Source organism: Phaseolus vulgaris, chromosome 4 (assembly GCF_051622355.1).
Source record: "Phaseolus vulgaris cultivar YP4 chromosome 4, ASM5162235v1, whole genome shotgun sequence".
Taxonomy (NCBI): Eukaryota; Viridiplantae; Streptophyta; class Magnoliopsida; order Fabales; family Fabaceae; genus Phaseolus; species Phaseolus vulgaris.
The window spans coordinates 17850963-17870105 of NC_143501.1; the positions used below are offsets into that span (position 1 = coordinate 17850963).

The 19143-nt window shown below is 47.0% G+C and overlaps 1 pseudogene; it reads left to right on the forward strand.

The window, feature by feature from the left end:
* The first annotated feature begins 266 nt into the window (after positions 1-266).
* LOC150027949 (uncharacterized) overlaps positions 267-19143 on the forward strand; it is a 34281-nt pseudogene continuing 15404 nt past the window's right edge.

Here is a 19143-nt window from a genome sequence, read left to right on the forward strand (position 1 = left end):
AGACAATTGGAGAATGAGACTAAAATCAATGAGTTGACTAAAGCCAAGGAAGAGAAGTCTCAAAAATAAAAATAAAAACTCATACTCATACAACACATTCTAAAAGTAATGAGTCTCTAAGGGAGGGAAGCCTTAGAATCAATGACTATTACCAACCACCCCCTAGAAGAAATAGGAAAAGGGAGCAAGAGGGTCCAAGGGAGGTTAGAGTAGACCTACCTCACTTCCATGGTAAGGAGAATGTAGAAATCTACCTAGATAGGGAGATGAAAGTAGAGCAACTCTTTGCTTGCCATAGGGTGAGTGAAGAACGCAAGGTACCCTTAGCCGCCCTTAGCTTCCAAGGGAATGCCATGTATTGGTGGACCTCTCTCGAAAGAGAAAAATGTCTTCATAGGGAACCTCCCATTGAGTGTTGGGATGACCTTAGGGGAGCCCTAAGACGTCGACACATACCCTCATACTACCATAGGGAGTTAATGGACAAGCTCCAAAGACTCCAACAAAAAAATATGAGTGTAGAGGAGTATAGGCAGAAAATGGAGCTCTACATGATGAGAGCATCCATTAGGGAAGAGGAGGACACCACCATAGCAAGATTCCTTAGTGTCCTTTCTCTTGAGATAAGAGATAGGGTGGAACTTCTTCCCTACCAAGACTTGAATGACTTGGTTCAACTTTGCATTAAAGTTGAACAACAAATTTTGCGCAAAACTTCAAGTCAAAGGGTGAGTTCCTACTCTAGCTTTTATCCCAAGAAAGAATATAGAAGGGAGGGTAGCACATCAAGAGAAAAACCAAAGGAAACTACCAAACCCTAAGCAAAAGAAACCTCCACCCCACCCATCCGAGCTAGAGATGTTAAGTGCTTTAAGTGCTATGGAAGAGGACATGTGCAAGCACAATGCCCAAACCAAAGGACTTTGTTTTTAAAGGGTGTAGATGAATACACTAGTGGCGAGGATGAGCCTAGTGAGAGAGAGGAAGGGGGAGAGGATGAGAGGGTAGCTCCATTAGAGGGAAAATTGCTAATGATTAGGAGAACCCTCAACAATCAACCTAGCACATCCACGGAAACACAAAGGGAGAACATCTTTCATACAAGATGTAATGTTTTAGAAAATATATGTTCCCTCATTGTTTATAGTGGATCTAGTTGTAATTGTTGTAGTGCTAGAATGATGGATAAGCTTAATCTACAAGTAGTTCCTCACCCAAAACCCTACAAACTACAATGGATTAATGAAAATGGGGAACTAAGTGTAGATAAGCAAGTGGAAATCAAGTTTTCCATAGGGAACTACAAAGACAAAGTTTTATGTGATGTAGTGCCTATGGAAGCTTGCCACATCTTATTAGGGAGACCATGGAAGCTTGCCACATCTTATTAGGGAACTACAAAGACAAAGTTTTATGTGATGTTGTGACAAGAAAACCTTGCATGATGGTCTCACTAACGAGATTTCCTTCACCCATAAGCATAGGAAATTTGTACTTAGTCCTTTACCACATTCTCAAGTGGTGAAAGACCAAATACAAATGAAACATAAGAGGGATGAGGAAAACAAAAAAAAAAAGTGCTAGAAAAAGAGAAAATCCTTAGGGATAGAAAGGCGTGGGAGAAAAGTGTTCTTTCCCACAAGGTTGCTCAACAAGAAAAGCTTCTTGAAAACGTTTTGGAAAATTTGCTTCTTGTTGAACAACCAAGCCTCGTCTTTTGTAAAGGAACACTTGCATGCACTGCCACAAGTGATGAACTCATGAGTCTACCTCCTCAAGTAGAAAAACTTTTAAGTGAATTTGAAGATATATTCTCTAATGAGGGTCCATTGGACTCCCTCCTATTAGAGGTATAGAACATCAAATTGACTTCATTCCGGGGGCAAGCCTACCAAATAGGCCTGCTTATAGAACTAACCCCGAGGAAACCAAGGAGATAGAGTCACAAGTTCAAGACTTGTTGGAGAAGGGTTGAGTTTAAAAGAGCCTAAGCCCTTGTGCTGTACCTGTCTTGTTGGTGCCCAAAAAAGTGGTGATTGTAGAGCGATTAACAACATCACCATCAAGTATAGGCATCCAATCCCAAGGCTTGATGACATGCTTGATGAACTACATGGGTCATCCATATTCTCTAAAATTGACCTTAAAAGTGGGTATCACCAAATTAGAATCAAAGAGGGTGATGAATGGAAAACCGCTTTTAAGACCAAGTTTGGATTATATGAGTGGTTGGTGATGCCCTTTGGGCTCACTAATGCCCCTAGTACATTCATGAGGCTCATGAATCATACCTTGAGAGATTGTATAGGTAAAAATGTAGTAGTTTATTTTGATGATATCCTAGTGTATAGCAAAACCCTAGAAGACCATTTAAGTCACCTTAGGGAAGTTCTTCTAGTGCTTAGGAACAATAGTCTTTTTGCCAATAGGGATAAGTGCACCTTTTGTGTAGATAGTGTAGTTTTTCTAGGTTTCATAGTTAACCAAAGGGGGGTGCATGTTGACCCCGAGAAGATCAAAGCCATCCGAGAGTGGCCCACTCCACAAAATGTAAGTGATGTAAGGAGTTTTCATGGGTTAGCTAGTTTCTATAGAAGGTTTGTGCCTAATTTTTCAAACCTAGCTTCTCCTTTGAATGAACTTGTAAAAAAAGATGTTGCATTTTGTTGGAATGATAAGCATGAGCAAGCCTTCCAAAGGCTAAAGGCTCAACTCACCAATGCACCAATTCTACCTCTTCCAAATTTTTCCAAAACTTTTGAGATAGAATGTGATGCATCGGGAGTAAGCATAGGTGCGGTATTGTTGCAAGGTGGATACCCCATTGCATATTTTAGTGAAAAACTCCATGGTGCCACCCTCAACTATCCCACCAATGACAAAGAGCTCTATGCTCTTGTGGGAGCCCTAAAGACTTGGGAACACTACCTTGTGTCCAAAGAATTTGTCATCCATAGTGATCACGAGTCTTTAAAATATTTAAAGGGCCAACACAAGCTCAACAAGAGACATGCTAAATGGATGGAGTTTCTTGAACAATTTCCTTATGTAATCAAATACAAGAAAGGAAGCACCAATATAGTGGCCGATGCTCTTTCAAGACGGCATACACTCTTTTCAAAATTAGGTGCCCAAATTCTTGGATTTGATCACATAAGAGAGCTTTACCAAGAGGATCAAGAACTTTCATCCATCTATGCCCAATGTCAACATAGAGCGCAAGGAGGTTACTATGTGACCGAGTGATGTGAATGCAATAACAAGAATACATGATTCTTTGACATTCTTAGGAGCAACTTGAGTTGGTCATGAAATGGCACTTTACTTAGAATTGGATCAATGTTCTAATTCAAGAACTCACCAAGACTTTGCACCAAACCAAAGCTCATATGGAAGTCCATATATTGTCAAATGGAATCAAACAACAAGGAATGAAGAACAACAATTGAAAACCGAACAGAATTGAAAGGTAAAGCTACTGCACCGAACAGAAATTGAACACAAAGCTGGAAAACACAAATTTAAACGGTGGAAATGAAAGGAAACACTAAGAATTAAGAAACTATCGAATGGAATTGAAAGGAATGAAAGAAAGAACACTTATGGAGTGAAACTTGCTGGATTTGAGACTTGGAAAAGCAATCACGCCACTTGGAGCCTTGTTCCAAGATAAGTGAAGGAATGCAGCCACTTGAAGCTCACCATTGGCACACAAGATAAGGCAAAGGAAGAAGAAGACAACAAGACTCACAATTTCTCTCTAAATTTGAGTATAGTCTCTCTACTTCTAATTTCCAAATCTGATTTGTACAAGGGCAGCACCTTTATTTATAGCCTATAAGGTGCTGAAATGCAAAGCCAAATGTGCCTCAAATGACACTCAAATTCGGCGCCAACTTATGCATGAAGGAAGTGTGACTTTCCTTCCTAGTTTGGCACCTCCTAACTCCTATCTACACTCCCCCTAGCATCCCTTACTACTTACACACCTATTTATTACAATCGCACCCCTACTCTATAAAAGAAATAAGAAGAGCCATATTTTCATACTTGATGGCATTTTCATGAAGTTCTTCTTGAATCAATGTAGAGTATGGGGCGAAAGCAATGAATGAGAGTGAGCAAGATCCTCCTAAGAGTGGTGTTGATCTTGTAGGTGCATGATAGGTATGGGTATTGAGTGGTTCGGCCAGCTCAAAGGAAAAGATGAAGGAATTGAAGTTTAGAGCCTAGGATTCTAGGGAGAAGCAAAGTTGAGCACAAATGGGCAGCATAACTTTACTCACAATAAACTTGAAAATACAAGGTGTAGGCTCCTCCTTTTATAGGCTAAGGAGGACCATAATGCAACCCTAATGCTAGCCAAATGAAATGTAAATGTGAAGCACATGGGTGCACATGGCACATGGGTGCACAAATGAGCACATGGGGAGGGGTGTGTCTAATTTTTATGCTCACCCCCTCCATGGGCTTTCTAGACCGGCCTTGGTAAATTTAGAGGTTTTTTTAGAAACTCTAAGTTTACCTAGGTTGGTGTTTTAGGTGCCAAAATTAATTCTAAGAAAATTACAAATAAAGTTCCTATGCTAATTTTGACAAGAAATTAAAGTCTACTCTACACTAGAGTTTATGGCATTTGAACATGTAAAATAACGTCTTCTTGGATCCTCTTGGCCATAACTCTATGGTTGGCCCAAATCTACCCTTTGGTGGGCTTGCATGTGGGCTTGTGCTTGGGCCTCTTCCATCATCCCCTCCCTCTTGAAAAGGATTTGTCCTCAAATCCATTGCTTCTTCTTCTTCATGGCTAGGGGATGGTTGTGGCTGGATGATGTCCATCATCTCCTCCTTCTTTGAGAAGATCTATCCTCAGATCTTCAGACTTGATCTCGGATAGCAGCCTCTTGCTTCGCCAAAGCTTGTTCTCCTGGATCAAACGTCCACCTATAGAAATAATCAAATAAGGCATAGGTGTTAGTTTGCAAATTAATTTTACTAGGTTGCCATTTTTGTTTTTCTTTTGGTTTTGGCAACCTTGGACAAAGTTTCTCTTTTAATGGTTGTGTGTGGTCTCTAATCATCTTATGTATTTTAAAATGTTCATTTGTGGTTACTTTCTCTTTAGGCATAAATCCTATAGAAGATGGTAACAACTTAAAAGGAGAAAGATGATTGAACCCACACATAACTTTAAAAGTAGAAATATAAGTAGTTTTGTGAACTACTTTATGTTATGTTTGCTCACCTCTAGAGTTGTGTGTGCACTTCATGATTATTCTAGGTGTACCGCCCTGGTGGTCGGGTATGATGATGTGGCATCCTGCTACAGTGTAGGCGTGTTGACAAGGCACCAGGTTGGCAGATAGGAAGGAAGTCGGGAGGCACGTGTAGTCGCCAGTTGTTAAGTTGGCGTGTTCTGATTTCCAGCTTACCAGAATAGGCGATCGCCAGGTTAAAGATCAAGTCGCCAGATGTAGATTCAGGCGACCTAGGCATTGGAGATCGCCAGAGCAAGCACATCGCCGAAGATGAAGGAGAAGCAGCAGGTTATGAAGGCGGCCGGCGAGACCACAGGGAAGGTGTATGAAAACCCCTAACTCGCCAGTTCCAGTAGAGATCGCACTCCTAAGTTAGCTATGCACTGGGCAGTACCATGCATAAGTAACTTAGCCAAAATGAGAGTAGAAGCACCGCCAAGTTAGGGAGCCTCCAGATGATGGCACGTGTACGGTTGGATACGAGCCACGTGTTCAAGTCTGTAATTGCCAGGAGAGAGAAAGCCACCAGGTATATAAGAGCTCTTAACAAACTTTCTGAGGTACGCACGTTCAGTGGATACACTTTACGCTTGCGAGTGATAGAGCTGATTGTGAGAGAGGATTTGCACGGTTCTTGTTCTTAGTATTTGGTGATACCGTCACTGACTTGAGCGTCGGAGTGCGATCGGCCGCAGCGGCGCCGTATTGTTTCTTTGCAGGTTCTTGAAGTAGATCCCGGAAAGGAACGGAAGTGAGAAGCGGTGCGCACGCCGATCCTTTGACGAGGCATTCTCCGGCGTTCCGGTCAACAAGCAGGATCATCAGGCGCCCACCGTGGGGCCGTGTAAAACTTGCTCCCATCCACAGCGTGGGTTCTTGGGGGTTTACGAAGTTTTCTGCGTGGTTGTGTGCTGGTGCAACCATCGTTCACGGTTTGTCTGAATTTCGTTCGGTGAGTTTGCGTTTGTACCGTTTGTTTGGCTTTCGATCGGTGGAGTGAGGTCTTCTGTTGCTTGCGCGCAATCTGTTTGGTGGAAGTTCGAGTTCTTTCGCTTGTTTGGTTGTCCGCGGGGAAACGGGGGTTTTTGGTGAAGTTGTGGTTTTCTTCGAAGGTTTGCGGTGTTCTTGAGTTCTTGCGCAGTTTCTTGAGTTTTCTCCGATTGATCGCTGATTCGATCGTGGTTGAAGTGTTGTTTGCTGTATTCCTGTGGTTCGCTGAAGTTAATGAGAAAAATGAGAAGCAATCGTTCCAGTCCCGTGGCGCCTGTCGCTGCTGAAGGCGACGCCGCCATGACCATGGCGCAGATGGCAGAAATGTTGCGTTCGTTGCAGGCAACTGTGGAAGCCTCGCGCGTAGAACAGGCGAGGATACATGAGGACCTGGTCGCCTCTCGCGCCAGAAACGAGGAGCTCAGCAAGGTAACTGAGGAGCTGCGTCGAGCTCTTCAGGAGCAGCAAGGACGTTCTTCTGCTGAAGAGGTGGCGCCGTCGACGCCACCTCGTGTTTTCCCAATGCCTTTTGTTCAGGCGATTACCGACACGCCTATTCCCACGAGCGTGGTTCCGGTTAAGGCTGTCTTTACCGGCGTGGAGGATCCAGAGGCTCATCTGACCACGTTCCATACGCAGATGATGCTGTCGGGAGGGTCAGACGCTGTCTACTGCAAGATGTTCGTGAGTACGCTCCAGGGAACGGCGATGGAGTGGTTTGTGAGCCTGCCTAACGGCCACATAACCAATTTTCAACAGTTCTCGAAAATCTTTGTCGAGCAGTACATTGTGAATAAGGCACCGCCCAGGGTGTCCTATGATCTGTTTGATATAAGGCAGTACCATGGGGAGTCCCTCAGAGACTACCTCAATCGCTTCGGAGCGCAGATGGTCAGATCGCCGGCCAAGGATGAAGAAATGCTGGTCTATGCCTTCAAGAAGGGCGTGCAACCAGGGCCATTCTGCGAGGCCTTGATCAGGGCTCATCCAGCGACGTTTGCTGAAGTCAGGCGACTTGCGGTGGCCCACATCGCCGACGAGAGTGAAGTCGCCGAGAAGAGAGGCAGCGTGGCTCCCGCCAGGCCACGCGCCCAGACCAGGATCCAGCCGCAGAGGGTGCTGGAAACGGCGGCGGCGGCGGCCAGAAAAGACCAGAGGACTCGCCATCCTTACGACAGAAGAAACAAGGGAAGAAGTCAAGCGCGCCAACAGCCAGCACGCCAGCAACCAGCACGCTGGGAGTACAATCGCCCGCCTAAGCACAAATTTGTCATGGGACTAGCGGACCTGATCGCTATCCCTAACATATCTGCTAGGTTGAAGGCGCCCGAGAAGGTGGGCGACAAGGTGTTGGGGTCAAAGCCGGACGCCTGGTGCGAGTTCCACCAATGTTTTGGCCACACCTTAGACTCGTGTTTGTCTTTGGGGTATCAGCTCGACGATCTGGTTAAGAGCGGGTTCCTAAATGACTATCTGCTGGATAGAAGGACGGGGGGAGCGTCGAGTTCCCAGCCAGCAGGTGGAGAAGCCCAGCAACACGAGATGCCTATCCACGGGGAGATCCACACCATTGCAGGGGGTTTCTCAGGTGGTGGATGCACCGCATCGCAGAGGAAAAAGTATGCGCGATCGGTGATGACAGTGGACATGTTTGAAGATCACTCGCCGGAAGTGGACATCACGTTCACCAAGCAGGATCTTCGGGACGTTGTGCCTCATGACAACGATCCCATAGTTATTTCGTTGGTCACAGCAGGGAGGAAGGTCCACAGAGTTCTGGTGGACCAAGGAAGCTCGGCGGACGTGATGTTCTGGCCGACTTTCACGCAGCTGGAATTGCCCCTTGACCAGCTAAGGCCCTATGGAGGGTGCTTATATGGGTTCGCTGGCGACCAGGTGGAGGTCAGGGGGTACATTGAGCTGAGAACCACGTTTACAGATGAGGCTGGGTCGAGGACGGAGAAAATCAAGTACCTCATCGTAAACGCCCCTTCAGCATATAACATCCTGTTGGGAAGGCCCACTCTTAACAGGATAGGCGCCATTCCGTCGACTCGGCACATGAAGGTGAAGTTGCCGTCCATGGAACGGGTGGTGATCACGATCAAGTCTGATCAGAAAGAAGCGAAAAGGTGCTATGAGAATAGCCTGAAAAACAAAAGATCAGTGAGTTATGTAACAACCACCCCACCTCCCGGTGTGAAGCCCAGACCGCCGGTAACAGAGGAGGCCGCCGGAAGGGATGTAGAGATGGTAGACGCTGAGCTAGGGGAGAGGAATGCTGGCCTGGAGGAGGAAGAGGCGCGGAATCGCCCCGAGGAAGCAAGGGAACAGGGAATCGCCAGGGCGGTGATCGCCAGAGAATCCAGGCCCAAACCTGTTGAGCAGTGGCTCGAGAAGGAGATCGGAGGGAAAATCTTCAAGCTCGGAAGATCTCTGGAGGTCGATCTCCAGGACCAGATCGCCAAGGTGATTGAGCGGCATCTGGACGCGTTTGCTTGGTCCGCTTCGGACATGCCCGGGATCGATCCCGACTTCTTGTGCCATCATCTGGCGATGGACAACATGGTGAGACCGGTGCGACAAAGGAGAAGAAAATTCAATGAGGAGAGGAGGCAGGCGATCAGGGACGAAACACAGAAACTCCTCGCTGTAGGCCACATCAGGGAAGTCCAGTACCCTGAATGGTTGGCAAATGTCGTACTGGTGAAGAAGAGTAACGGGAAATGGCGCATGTGCGTCGATTTCACCGATCTGAACAAAGCTTGCCCGAAGGATTCGTATCCTTTACCAAGCATTGATGCCCTGGTTGATAGTGCTGCAGGGTGCAAGCTGCTGAGTTTCCTGGATGCCTTCTCGGGCTATAATCAGATCAAGATGCATCCCATGGATGAAGAGAAAACAACCTTCATGACGGAGAGATCGTGCTATTGCTATAAGGTGATGCCGTTTGGGCTGAAGAACGCGGGGGCCACGTACCAGAGGCTGATGGATCGAGTACTTGCACCAATGCTGGGAAGGAACGTGCAAGCCTACGTCGATGACATGGTCGTGACCTCGCAGGAGAAAAGCAAGCATGTTGCAGACTTGGAAGAATTGTTCACGACGATCGCCAAGTTCAAGTTAAAGCTCAATCCGGAGAAATGCATTTTCGGCGTGGAGGCTGGAAAGTTTTTGGGTTTCCTCTTGAGTGAAAGAGGAATAGAAGCCAACCCAGACAAGTGTGCCGCCATTTTGGCGATGAGGAGCCCGACTACAGTGAAAGAAGTCCAGCAGCTGACAGGTCGGATGGCAGCCCTATCTCGCTTCGTGTCAGCTAGCGGAGAAAAGGGGCACCCCTATTTTCAGTGTCTGCGGCGCAATAACAAGTTCGCTTGGACAAAAGAATGCGAGGAAGCTTTCGTCAAACTAAAAGAGTATCTGGCGAGCCCGCCGGTTCTGTGCAAACCGCTGGCGGGAATCCCTCTCAGGTTGTATTTCGCTGTGACTGAGAGCGCGGTGAGTGCGGTGCTCGCCCAGGATCAAGATCAGGCTCAGAAGCCTATTTATTTTGTGAGCAAAGTGTTGCAGGGCCCAGAAACGAGATATCAGGCCCTGGAGAAGGCTGCGCTGGCTGTGGTGTTTTCGGCGAGGAGGTTGCGCCACTACTTCCACAGTTTCACAATACTGGTGATGACTGACCTGCCCATCCAGAAGGTCTTGAAGAAACCCGACGTTGCGGGGAGGATGGTGAAGTGGGCAGTGGAGTTGTCAGAGTTTGATATTAAATATGAGCCTCGAGGCCCGATCAAGGGGCAAATCTTTGCAGATTTTGTGGTTGAACTCTCATCAGAGGCGACGCGGGTGGAAGGAGACGATTTCCGTTGGGTACTCTCGGTGGATGGATCGTCGAACCAGCAGGGTAGCGGTGCTGGAGTCATATTGGAAGGGCCCAACGGCGTGCTGATTGAACAATCTTTAAGGTTCGCCTTCAAAGCCAGCAACAACCAAGCAGAGTATGAGGCGCTGATCGCCGGGATTTTGCTGGCCAAGGAAATGGGAGCTAGGGTGTTGATGGCAAAGAGTGACTCGCTGCTAGTCACGGGGCAAGTAACAGGCGAGTTCCAGGCTAAAGATCCACAAATGGCGGCTTACTTGGCGTATGTGCAGGAATTGAAGAGTTCCTTTGCCTCCTTCGAAGTAGTACATGTGCCCAGAGAGCAGAATGCCCGAGCTGACTTGCTTGCTAAGCTCGCCAGCTCAGGCAAGGGGGGTAGGCAGAGGACGGTGATTCAAGAAACTCTGAAGACGCCAAGGGCATTTGTAGCAGATCACCTGGTCCTTCAGATAAGCAAGTCGACGGAGAGAGCAGCGAGAAGCCATAAATCTTTGACGCAAGAAACTCTGAGATCGCCGAGAGTTAGAGCATGCCGAGGAGAGAAGGTGGACGTAATGCAGGTCTGCGCCGACCGAGAGCCAGACACTTGGATAACACAGTACAAGCGGTGCCTGGCAGATGGCCTCCTCCCGTTGGATCCGACAGAGGCTAGGAAGGTAAAGAAAAATTCCAGCAAGTACACATTGATTGATGGCGATCTGTACAGGTTTGGGTTCACTCACCCACTCCTGGAATGCATACACGGCGAGAAGTGCACGAGAATCATGGCAGAGCTCCACGAAGGTATATGCGGAAGCCACGTCGGGGGTCGGGCTCTGGCCGCAAGGACTCTCCGTGCAGGCTACTACTGGCCATCCATGAGAGAAGATTGCAAGAAATATGCCCAATGCTGCAAACAATGCCAGCAGCACGCCGATTGGCACAAGGCACCTCCCGAGGAGTTGAAGTCGATCTATAGCCCTTGGCCATTTCATACTTGGGGAATCGACATCCTGGGACCTTTCCCGCTGGTGATCAGGCAAATGAAGTACTTGGTGGTGGCGATTGAGTATTTCACCAAGTGGATTGAAGCAGAACCAGTGGCCCAGATCACCGCACACAAGATCGAAGGTTTTGTATGGAAGAACATCGTGTGCCGGTTTGGAGTGCCTAAGCGCCTGGTGTCAGATAATGGGACGCAGTTTGCAAGCCACCTGTTGAAGAAGCTTTGCGAAGGGGTGGGAATTCAACAAGTGTTTGCATCCGTCGAGCACCCTCAAACGAATGGCCAGGTGGAGTCAGCCAATCGGGTGTTGTTGAGGGGTTTGAAGAGAAGGCTTGAGAAAGCCAAGGGAAGTTGGGCTGAGGAGGTGCCCCGTATAGTCTGGGCGTACCACACCACCGAGCAGTCAGGAACCCACGAGACCCCGTTCAGCTTGGTCTATGGGTGTGATGCCATGATTCCAGTGGAGATCCAGGAGAGCTCGCCGAGATTCCAGAACTTCGTAGAGGAAGATTCGAATGAAGAGAGAAGGCTGAACCTGGATCTGCTGGATGAGGTCAGGGAAGAGGCGAGGTTGAAGGCTGAGGCTGTGAAGAGAAGGGTTGAACGAAGACACAACTCGAAGGTGATGCCAAGGCAGTTTAGAGAGGGCGACTTGGTGATGAGGAAGGCCCACCAGTACGAGATGGAGAATAAATTGTCACCCAAGTGGACTGGACCGTTCAGAATAACCGAGGCGCTCGGGAACGGGGCCTACCGCTTAGAGACGCTGGAAGGAGGGGCGATCCCTCGCACCTGGAACGCCACACACCTGAAGTTGTACTATAGTTAAGAGCTTTGTAAGTAAAGACAAACACAATGTTATATTACAATGTCTCTGTTAAAACAGTTTGAAGGGGGCACTCTTTTTTCCCTAAGGAGGGTTTTTAATGAGGCCACCCAATAAAAGAAGAGTTTTCGAAGTATAAGGTGTTTTCAGATTGCATGTGTGCTATTTTCAAAAGTTTTGAAGAAAGACCTTGTCATTTGTACATGATTTAAGGCAAGAAAAGATATATCGCGTGCTTTCTAAAAAGTTTTAAGTCCTCATCGTTTTTCGGCGATTGGAGGCACCAGTTAAGTCTTAAGTCCTCATCGTTTTTCGGCGATTGGAGGCACCAGTTAAGTTTTCAAAGTCCTCATCGTCTTTCGGTGATCGGAGGCACCAGATGAAAGACCTCAACGCTCTCGCGCGCCCTGAGGCAAGTAAAAGACCTCCTCGCCGTCGAGCGAGTGCAGGCGAGAAAGAGTAAAAAGTCCTCCATGTTTCTGGGGGCGAGAAGATGGAACCCCTGGGACAATGTAGAGGCAAGTTAAAGACCTCCTCGCCGACGAGCGAGTGCAGGCGAGAGAAAGGAAAGGTCCTCAGTGCATCCAGGGGGGAGGAGATGTATACCCTGGGCAAGTTGAGGCACCAGATAAAGTCCTTATCGCCGTTGTGCGAGCTAAGGCCGGTTAAAGACCTCCTCGCCGCCGAGCGAGTGCAGGCGAGAGAAAAAAGGTCCTCAGTGCATCCAGGGGGGAGGAGATGTACACCCTGGGCAAGTTGAGGCACCAGATAAAGTCCTTCTCGCCGTTGAGCGAGTTCAGGCGAGTTAAAAGACCTTCTCACTTACATGCGAGTTGAGGCACCAGATAAAATCCTTCTCGTCTCGAACGAGTTCAGGCATGGCGCAGAGGGTGGAAGAAGTATGGAAGGTGGCTAAGGTAGGTTCGAAGAGAACGCCTAGTCAGCCGGTCTTTGTTCTGAAGTCCAGGAGGGTAAAGAGAGAACCCCAAAGGGCGTCTCTGCTCCCAGATAAATAAACAATTGCCAAAGCATGAGGCTAGGAAAGGCTGATGTTACCAAGAGTTCTTGGCGATCGGGAAAAGTTCAAACACGGCGAGAAGGTTGAAAGACTTGTTTGATAAAGCAGGTCGAGTGAGACGTTGTTTGAGCCAATAATTGAGTTACAGTTCGTTGCTTGAAGGGTATTCTTGCAATAAGGTTAGTTGCCTCAAGAGTACAAGTTGTTTAAAGTGATTATTGCTTAAGTTTGAATTGGCTCGAGGCAGTTACGTCAAAAATCGCGTTTGCAAAATCACTAAGTTAAATCCGACAAAGTTAAACATGCAAAGAAGGCTAAAGCGCTTAAAAGGAGTCAGGGGAGAGAATATCCAAGCTTTGTGATTGAAATGAGTATCTGTTAAAAATACATAGGCGCGAGTTTATTACAAGATATATACAAGGGAAATCATAAAGTAGCAGATGAGGTGGAGTTGATCAGTCTTCAGCGGGAACGACCTTTCCATCTACTACTTCGTTGTTCAACGACACCATGCTGAGGTCGAGATCGGGGAATACGCATGCGAATTGTTCCCGAGCGGCTTCGAATCCAGCAGCCAGAATCTGAGCAGAGTTTAGCTTAAGTTCTTCAATTTGCCCTTGAAGTTCTTCAACCTGCTTCTTGAGCTCTTTGTTCTGCTGCTCCAGCTCTTCAACCTGTTTTCTGAGTTGTTCGTTGGTCTCTTGAGCATGGAGAAGGTCGTCAGTAACCTTCTTGGATTTCGTTTGAGCTTGGGCCAACTCAGCAGCCATCTTTCCTTTCTCCTTGTTTGCCTCGGCGAGATCAGCCATGGCGTCGTCCCTCGCTTTTTCTACTTGCCCAAGTAGCTTCTCGCGGTCGATCGACCTCTGCTCCAGTTTTTGCACCTTGGCGGTGTCAGCTTGAATGTGAGCCTCCAGGTCGATCGCCTTGGCGCGAAGAGGCACGATTTTGCTTTCCAACTCGACCTTCTCTTGGGCAAGATCGTGAACTTTGCGGCGAAGGTCAGCAGCTTCCTTGCGCGCCAGCCTGAGCTCGGTATTCATGGCATCCTCCACTCGGGAGTGTTCGATTTCTGCGAGCGTCAGGCTGAATGACATTTTCTCCACCTCGACCTTCATAGTGCTATTTTCAGTCTTGAGGTTGAAGAGATCGTCTTGAAGCCTCCTGGTGGAGCTCTCCACAGCCCTCGTTATGATCGCGGGGATATCCTCTGCTATGGTTTTCAACTTGGCAGTTAGAGGTTCCCACATCCTTGTAACTTCGAGGGAAAGGTTTGCTGCTTGGAGAGGCGCCAGGGGGCTTGTTGAGGGTTCTCGCCGCCACCTTCCTTAGCAATATCTTCAGTGGTTGCTTCCTGGCGTGGCGACGCAATCGGGGATTCGGTAATCAGGATTGGAGAGGTATGAGCCACCTCATCCCCGATTGGAGCATTTTCTGCAGCTGAAGCGTTTGAAGGGGGGCCCCCTCCAGCTGACATGTGTGGCGTAGAGGCGCTTGGGGGGTCCTCCGGGAAATTTGGCTCTTGGGCCTCAGCTGCAGGTGGCGCAGTGGCCAGTGGAATCGCCTGGGCTGGAGAGGGAGGAGCCTGCGGCGTTGGCGATGATGGAGGAGGAGCAGGCGTCGACGGTGGTGTTGAAGTTGGAAGAGGGGGTGGAGCAGGTGGAGAAGAAGGTGCCACCCTCTTCCTTTTCGTAACAAGGCCATCCTCTGTGACCTTGTCATCCTCTTCTTCCTCCTCATGGACGACTTGAGGGGCTTTTCGCTTAGGTATCTTAAGGACCAATTTCTTGCGCTGGGTGGGTTCCTTGGGCGGTGACCGCCCATGAACGATGGCCTTCTCGACCGCCGAGTTGGGCACCGTTTGGGAGCCGGTCGCCAACCCGTGGTTTCGGGCGAGCGCCTTCAATTCGGCGAACATGTTTCTGCCCAACATGTTGTCTGCATGAAACGAAAATGCATGGGTTAGCTCAAAGAAGAAAAAGATAAGTGTATAAGGTAATAAGCAGCAGAGCAGATGGTATGTGCAGGAAAGGTAAAACCAAAGTCTTGTGCATATCGCACAAGACGCCCAGAAGCAGTATCAGAAGCAGTATCAAAGCAACAGTTTGGATGTCCTAACCTATTTGGAATTCTAGCTGATCCTCAAAGAATTCGAAGGAGATCAAGGTGGTGGTCAGGAATGTTATATTGGCGTCCGCCACCCTCTTCCAGAAAAGACAGAGGTCTCTGTCCAATGCTCCCATGCTATCAGGACTTCTGGGCCTCCTGAAGCAGCTCTTGGACTCCTTTTTCCCCTTGTCCACCCAGTACAAGGGGAAGCCATCAAGAAGGGAGGTGTCCTTGTCGTTTGCACGTACTTGGACGAATTTCCCCTTCCAGTCTTTGTACGATTGCTGGAAGATGGTAAAAATGGATCTCCCAGCAATCGCATTCAAGCTGACCCACAGGCGGTCTCCTGGGTGCTTGGCTTCGAAAAGGAACAAAAACACGTCCACTGACGCGGGCAACCCCAGGTGGTCGCATGTTATTTGAAAGGCTCGAACAAACGCCCAGCTGTTTGGGTGAAGCTGGGCGGCAGCAATGTTGAGCTCGGTCAGAAGTTCCCTCTCGAATCGGGTGAGAGGGAACCTGAGCTTGACCTTCTTGAAGAAAGTTGTATAGACAAAGCAGAAGGGCCCGTCGGCGCTTACTCTGTCATCAGCACACACTGGCAGATCGGCGGGGCAAGGCAGCACCATCATCTTTTCGTCGTGCTCCTTGTGAAACGATTGATAGGCCTCGTCCCCCTTAGTCAGCCGCAAAACTGCTCCCGCAGTGTTCACCGACGAGGTCTCCTTCAGAAGGGTTGAGTTAGCCCAGGGGTATAGAGTTTTGAAGTTTGGCAGAGGGACGGGGGCTCCTCCAGCGTTAGATGGAGTCGCCTGGGCCAGGACAGGTTGGGAAGACGCAGGCCTCACAGCCTGCGAAGACGAAGCGCCACGAACTTGTGTTGGGTCGTGTGCTTGTGAAGGAAGGTTTCGTGCTGAAGGAGGTGGGTTCGGGGTAATCTTTGTACGAGTCATGATAGCAGCTGCAAAGGAAGAAGAAAGGAAAAATGGTCAGGGGGTTACAGAGGCTGACTCGATCATAGAAGGAAGGAGAAGAACAAACGAATGAAGGTTCGTTGCGACGATGACGAAGCCCTAAGTTGCGCAGAATGAGAAATGGAAAGAACAACCCACAGCGTATGCACCAGGCAGTTACAGGATGATGCAAATCGGTGAAAATGCAAGGAAACCCAGCAGATGAAGGAAAGTAGTTACCTTTCGATGATCAGGAAGACGGTGAAGGAAGATGGTGATCTAGAGCGGTGAAGAGCGTCGAGAGCTTTCGCAGAAGGAAGTGAGAGCGTTTGCAAGCACGAAGAAAGTGATGGAACAGTGGAGCGTAATGGGTTTAAGGGTTTTCGAAATGATTTTAGGAAGCGCTAACGGCAGATGAAGAGAGCCGTTGATGAAGCCACGTGTCGAGATCGCCAGAGCAAGCACATCGCCGAAGATGAAGGAGAAACAGCAGGTTATGAAGGCGGCCGGCGAGACCACAGGGAAGGTGTATGAAAACCCCTAACTCGCCAGTTCCAGTAGAGATCGCACTCCTAAGTTAGCTATGCACTGGGCAGTACCATGCATAAGTAACTTAGCCAAAATGAGAGTAGAAGCACCGCCAAGTTAGGGAGCCTCCAGATGATGGCACGTGTACGGTTGGATACGAGCCACGTGTTCAAGTCTGTAATTGCCAGGAGAGAGAAAGCCACCAGGTATATAAGAGCTCTTAACAAACTTTCTGAGGTACGCACGTTCAGTGGATACACTTTACGCTTGCGAGTGATAGAGCTGATTGTGAGAGAGGATTTGCACGGTTCTTGTTCTTAGTATTTGGTGATACACTGACTTGAGCGTCGGAGTGCGATCGGCCGCAGCGGCGCCGTATTGTTTCTTTGCAGGTTCTTGAAGTAGATCCCGGAAAGGAACGGAAGTGAGAAGCGGTGCGCACGCCGATCCTTTGACGAGGCATTCTCCGGCGTTCCGGTCAACAGGCAGGATCACTAGGCATAGTAGAAAGAGCTAGATTTTCAAATATATTTTGGCCATGCGTTTGAGGATGATAAGAATTTAAAGTGTGCAATTTAGTTGCAAGTTTTCCAAAGGAAATCCTCAAATCATGGTTTGCGAAATTTGGAACTCTATTCAACACTATGCTTGAAGATAAACCATGAAGATGTATCACTTCTCTAGAGAAGAGTTTATCCATAACCATGAAGATTGAATCACAACCTTTTGTTGTCCTAGGGAGTTTTAATATGAAATTTATATCTTCCCAAGGATCATTTGCAAAAGGTGAAGGAGTATAGAGTTTATGAGACATTGCCTTGGGCGTAGTTTGAAAACAAGAATTGTACCTAAGGTAATGTCTTTGAACTTCTTTTCTCATGGGGGACAAAAGTTTTCCTTTTAAAAGCTCTAGAGTTTTATCAACTCTAATTTGTCCCATGAGTTCTCCTTCATGAAGACTTTTTCTCTTATGTGTAAAGATAGTCTCGTTGTGACAACCATTGTTTATAAGGATTTGTACACTTTGCAATGGTTGTCTCAATAAGACATGACAAGTTTTTTTAGGCAGTACTTCACATAAAAAATTGTTTTTGTAGATGCTTATAAAAAATTTGACATTCACTTGGTGATATCCTAGCACATATGAGAAATAATCTATTTCATTTTTATCTATGCAAGCTTCTTTTAAAGACTCTTCTTTTTCACTTAGGCTTGCAAGTGTTCCTTTACAAAAGGTAAGGCTTTGAGGTTGTTCAACAAGACACATATTTTCAAAGGTATTTTTAAATCTTTGGTCTTGTTGAATGACCTTGTGGGAAGGAACACTCTTCTCCCACGCCTTTTGTTCTTCAAGGGTCTTCTCATGCTTTTCTTTTTCTTCTTTTTCTTTAGCTTCCCTTTCGACTTCCCCTCTCTTATTTTGTGTTTTTCTTTCCTTTCTTTCTTTATGGGAAGCAAACAATTTTTCTACCCTCATTTCCCAATCTACGCAAGCTTCTATATTTTCTTTTCCATGGAAATGGGGTTGGTCTACCCTAACCCCTCTTGGGTTTTCTTGTTCTTTTCTATCTCTTCTATGTCTTCTAGGGGGTGCTTGATAATAATCATTTACTCTAATGCTTCCCTCCCCAAAAGAATCATGATCTTTAGAGATATATGCATGAGAAGGTAATTTTTTTAGAATGTGAGACTTCTCATCCTTTGCTTTAGTCAAAACATTAAGTTTAGTCTCACTCTCCAATTGTCTATAAGCAATTGATTGCACAGTTTGTGAAACTTCTTTCAAAAGAGTTTTTAAAGATTATAATTCACTTCCAATAGACTTTGTAGAATGAGAAGAAGAAGACATGGCTAAAGCTTTGTGTATACAAGTATTTTACCTTGAGAAAACTTACGAAAGTCAAAGAAGGTAGTTTTCCAGGTGAGGGAGGTGAGTCACAAAGGACTACTTAAATACCAAGCCTTTGCCTTAGCCAAAAACTATCCCTCAATGTCTTCACACAAAACTTTCTCTTAGTAAATCCCTTAAAACACAATTAAATTGAGAAATCAAAACTTTTTTTTTTTCAATGCTAGAAAACAATGTATGCTAACTAATCAACAAAGCTAGACGGTTTATCACAAACTTAACAAAATATTCATGCAAAGCGTCACTAACTAAGCAAAAGAAAAGGCAAATTACAAACAATTAACAATTACTAAACAAGAATGCTATACTATTCGGCCCTAGGTGAGGCTTCTTGGACACTTTGAGCCCTTGAAGACACACTCACCGTCTAAAACGTAATTAACAAGGTAATTAACAATAAACCATGTTGCAAAGGAAATAAGAGAACTCCCTTTGTTGATCCTCTTTTGGTTAGTGCACCTCTTTGTTGTCTTTGCTTGTTGATCTTCCAAGTGTTTGTAGTGTTTATTTCAAGAATGCTTGTTTCGGCCTTGGCCTTGTCTTCTCCTTAGAATGATGGTCTTTAATTCTCCAATTTCCAGCACCTAGCAAAGAGCTAAACCTTAACCAAATCAAGTTCCCATTCACATAAGCATCAAAGAAGAATTAAATTCCAGCACCCAAATTAGAGGTCAAAGAACAAAAGCAAGA